This window comes from Antrostomus carolinensis, unplaced genomic scaffold, assembly GCF_000700745.2.
Source record: "Antrostomus carolinensis isolate BGI_N321 unplaced genomic scaffold, ASM70074v2 Scaffold47191, whole genome shotgun sequence".
In the NCBI taxonomy this organism is placed as follows: Eukaryota; Metazoa; Chordata; class Aves; order Caprimulgiformes; family Caprimulgidae; genus Antrostomus; species Antrostomus carolinensis.
The window spans coordinates 9,595-14,614 of NW_010297100.1; the positions used below are offsets into that span (position 1 = coordinate 9,595).

Consider the following 5,020-nt stretch of genomic DNA (forward strand, 5'->3'; position numbering starts at 1 on the left):
TTTTTCACTTCTGCCAGAACAAATTTCCTTTGGATGGTCCAGGGGCTTGGTCCCGGGGGGGAAGGGGAAGAAGGTGTTCTTGTACCTGATGATAGTCCCCAACATTTATACACAAGCTCCAGTGCACATGAATAACTCTGCACGCACTTTTTAGTAGGCTGTTCCTGTTCACAGGCTCCAGGCTAATTCTTCCTACTTGATACTCCATTAAATGAAGTTGAAAGTTTTGTGTGTAGTTTTTTAACGTTTGGGGAAAAAAAATGGGGACACACATACATAGTAATACGGTAGACATCTCTACTGTGCTATAAAACTGATACCTCCATCTGCCATAGTGCATGCAATATATTCATCAAAGAAAATACTCGGTGCTCTCTTCTCTTCACAGTATTTAAACTTCTATTGTAGAAGCAGCTTAAAACTATGCCACAAGACTACACCGTCCATCTTAACCACAGGCAACCTGTTTAGCAAGTCAGGCACTGGAACTTTACTGTTTTTTCCTCAAGTTCAAATGACTGTCACCGAGACAGTCGACTTGGTCTGCTTTAATTTGCACCAGAAAGCTCGTAAAGAAACATTTAGAGCCATTTTATTATGTAGATTAAATACGACTTATTTTGCAAAATACAGCATATTTTTCTGTTTGCAAATCAAACCAACTGTCTTTACATGAGCAGATTTACACAGTTGCAGTACAGATAAGAGTTCATAAATAAAAATTCTACTCCGTATACCATGCCTAGCAATTTTCAAGTCAATGTCACCTCCAATGCATATAAGTAGTGTGGCTGGTAGAGTCTTCACCAAAGATGTGTCTCACGAATCTCTGCAATAATCTGACTGGCTCGCTGCAGGGCCTGCACACAGAAAGACAGAAAAGCCAAAGTTACTTAGTTTTTCTGAAGAGATTTCTTAAAGAGGCAACAGCTGCAGTCTCGGAAGTGTGATGTTAAATATCAAATTAAAGCTAATCATTTTCATTATGAAATGCAAGGTAACAACCTGCAACAACATTGATTAACAACTCTGAAGCCTTCCATCTACAAAAGATTAGGCAAGTGGAAAATACTACAAAGCAAAAGGTAATGTTAAAACTTAGCATAGGTGTCATTAAGTCATTTCTCTAACGAGATAAGGATTAAAACTGAATTGAAAACAGAACTTTCAGTTAGACGCAAAAAAATAGCTCATTGTCGTTGTTTTGAGCAACTTTGACATACTCAGTGTTCCCAGTAACATTTATGTTTGTCTTAACATTTTGTATTTATAAACAAATGCTCAAGAAGGGCAGACTTCTTCACCACGCAGTTTTAATGCTTTCAACCTTCCTCAAAATAATTACCTATTTTACATCACTTTCAGCATTATGATGCATTCATTACAGTCTAGCCTGCTAGACTTTGCAAATTTAAAAGCTCAGAATACAAACTAATATTAACATTTAAAGTGTTACTCCAATTTGGGGAAATCTGAGCTATGAGTTTCAAACTGTAAACTTTATAGAGCCAAAGACTGTTAACAGACAGTTCCCCTCACTCAAATGTTAATCATATAATAGCAAAGATTAAACGTGCTGCAGGTGGTCATGGACAAGCAGTAGCTCAGGGTGTTCAGTCTCAAACACACTGTCTGACCACACTGCATATGAGAGAGAAGCACTTCCTGCTGCTTCATCAGTGAGCTGAACTGGCAGAGGGGCTCTTTTTCTATGCACTTTAATCCAAAGCAGCGTATTTCTGCTGCAGCTGTAGCATTCATACACCACAGAACTGAACAACGAAGCAATGCAGAGTTCTGTAACACAAACTTGTCACAAATGCACTGTCACACAGATGCACAGAGGAGTCATCATTAAGTGAGTCCCAACATTCCCACTGTTCATATTATGGGATACTGTCTAGATACAGCAGCCGTGCCAGTCGGCTCTGGGTGAGGCATACACATGAATGGCACTTAAAACACTGTAAGCTTAATCCCCCAAGAGAAACTGCTGAACACTATAAAGTAAATAACAGCAAATCATTGAAACCAAATCTATAATTGAAAATACCACCAGATAAGAGCTTCTGCTTTAGGCCCAAAAATACAGTTGAAGTCACTTCATCCCAGCTCAATCTACATAATACTTCCTGGTCACACTATTTTTAATTCATCTAGCAGAGACAAGTAAGTAATACTTACTTATGCCATAATCCTAAAAAGCAGCAAAAAAAAAAAAAAAAAAAAAAAAAAAAAAAAGGAAGGCAAGTCTTCCAAAAATCTTAACATTTATATGGTTTCAATTTAATTAACTACTCCCATGAGCTCCTGATCTTTTTAATACCTTTAGCATGTCAGCTGCCTCTTTTCTGCGCTGTGCCATGTCCTCGGATTCCGTGAGAAGGTCATCCAACAACAAGGATTTATACAGCTGGCCTACCAGCTCACTCTGAAGAGTGTCTTTCACGTGGTTCACCAGAAAATGCATCACCGCCTTTGGCACACTGCAAGCACATAAAGATTGTTTCTTTAGAAAGAAAGTATTCAAAACCAGGTCTGCTCTACACTGAAGAACGCACAGTGTGACCAAGTGGCTACACACAACCTTGACTCAAACTACCAGGAGTTTGCCACTACCATAAATAAAAACTCTCTGAAGTAAATGCAATTTACTCTCTTGTGCAATTTAAGAGCTGTTGAATTTCTTCCAAATAGGATACCTGCATTGTAAAGAACATGAATATATATAGTGTAAAAAATAAAATGAGAATAAATTACTTTGCTCACTAGAGACCAACCTGAGTCTCTACTGTGTTAGGCATGACAAAAAGCTAAGTATTTCAACCCTAGAATCAATCATAATGCATCAATAAGAACAGGAAGAGGCAAAGAAAGAATTCATATATCCAATCTGACTTAGCAGATGAATAGAAAACAGGATCACTGTTCAAACACTGGGGCACATTATCTCTGGTATCAGAGTAGAATGTGAGGGTAGTTTAAAACTGCAAATGGAATTTAAGCGTGAAAAATGTATTTGTCTGCAATGGAGGAAGGCAGCAGCCAATGAGAATCAAGAAAAATCCATCAGAAAGACACTACAGAATCTGCAGAGCAACATTTTCTGGCTGTGTCAAGCTAAAATACCTGAAAGACATGACTATTTCAGCTCTGATTTCCATGCCACTAAGCTTCCTGAAAAAAACTTCTAAGTATTGAAGCTAGCTGAACCCGATTTTCTTTAGGACTTAGCATATGCGTAGCAGTACTCTTCTGACAAAGTTGGGGAAAGTTTACATGAGTAGTTTTTACTACTAGTTTTACATGAGTTTTTACTACTCATGTAAACTTCTTTTTATTTACATGAGTAGTGAGAAAATCAAATCATCACACTAACGCAATACCTAAATCTGGGGATGTAAACCCAGGATCAAAAACCGAATTAGTGCACCGCAGGTTACTTCATCAGAGTGACAGTAATGGACAAAAAAAATAGTGGCAGTTGCTGCCAACTGAGAAATAAGACATGTTAGTTTAGACAACCTTGTTGGTGTCATTCTTAGCAGCAGTATTTTGCAACTAGAGTGGACTGGGAGTTGACACATAATCTGTACCGACTGATTAAGTAGTGAATACATCACTCTTCTCATGTGCCCATAGCCCTAAATCTAAATCAAAATAATTTCCATGGTCAGATCAAGGTTTTTTTTCCATTCTCAGAGTGCTACAATTGTCACTGCAGAATTAACTTGATAAGGACCATGCATGTCTAAACAACCAGACCCCAAATCAACCAAGATCCATCAACACATCTGAGCTTTTGGAATCATACTTGCTAGTTTGGCTGTGAATTTTCCCACTATATTCTGCTGCTTGATGGTCCTTACAAGCCAGTTGTGGGAAGACTCCTGGGAAACCATGATGAAACCATATAGATCTATTAGCACTCAAGCAATTGAATTTACATCCTCCTTTCAAGCTAATACATTGCAAGTTCTACCAAAAGAAGATCTTAAGAAAGAAGACTAGAATATTTTGGAAGTCACTTGGCTAAGAGTGAGAGCAACCCAAAACACCTGGAGTTCATTCCAGTTATTTGCTGCAAGTCATCCACGTAAATTGTAGTATCCTCCAGAAAAGCAAGCAGCTAAATGATTAATTACATCTTTTACTTAATATAATACAGAACTGAAACCATTAGAGAAAACAAGTGCTTCTTGAGGCTTCTTAATATTATGAAAGGTCAAGTTTTACTGCTGCTGTCCCTTCTGGGAAAAAAAAAAACAAAAATTCTCTCTCTACTTGCAAGCATAAGAACATGATAAAATAACAAGATTATATACATGACTCTTGAGATAAAACAACATTTGTATGACTTAAACATTTCTAGGAAGTTTTGTGTTACCTGTCCTGAATGTTCTTCCTGACAATAAGGAAGTAAGATTTAATAAGTCGTTCAATCACTTCACAATCTCGCTGCTCACGGGCAGAAAGTTTGCGTGCAACAGGTACAGGCTATGTAAAAAAAATAAAAACCTCAGTTTACCAATTCTGCTCATTTGCATAGGTAAATAAAACTCAAACTGTGAAGTCTAAAATAAAGTACTGCTCTTTTACTCTGATACTTTGATAGATGTAACCTGTCTTGCAACAAACCTTTAATTCTTCAGAAATAAAACTGGAGACATGCCAAAATCTAGATCTGTGAAACAAAGGTTGAAGGGCACCACAACTACATTCTTCTTAAAAGCTCACTAAAGGAACTAAGCTCTCCAAACACTTAACGCATGTCCATCTGTTTTTAACTTCAGTGGGTTTTGGTTTTAATGATTCTTTTCCTCTAATATAAAAACACCAACTTCAGCAAAAAAGAGCAGGCATTTGAGCTGAGAACTGAGCTGAGATTTGGTTTTGGAGAAGGAGTGATCTAGACAAGGAGTTCACTTGCACAGGAATTTGTGAAAGGAAGCCAGTTATCCCAAATCATAGGCTGAACCTGGAGGGAGGGAAAGATGAAGGACTAGGCAAGCAGGAAAGG

At 37.7% G+C, this 5,020-nt stretch overlaps 1 long non-coding RNA gene across 1 annotated transcript; it reads right to left on the reverse strand.

The window, feature by feature from the left end:
• Positions 1-4,497, reverse strand: LOC104533099 (uncharacterized). Its single transcript, XR_728095.1, has 3 exons — positions 4,388-4,497; positions 2,327-2,486; positions 1-860 (listed from the first exon to the last, which is right to left on the reverse strand). It is a non-coding gene; the product is annotated as an uncharacterized LOC104533099 (long non-coding RNA).
• Between the last annotated feature and the right edge of the window lie 523 nt (positions 4,498-5,020).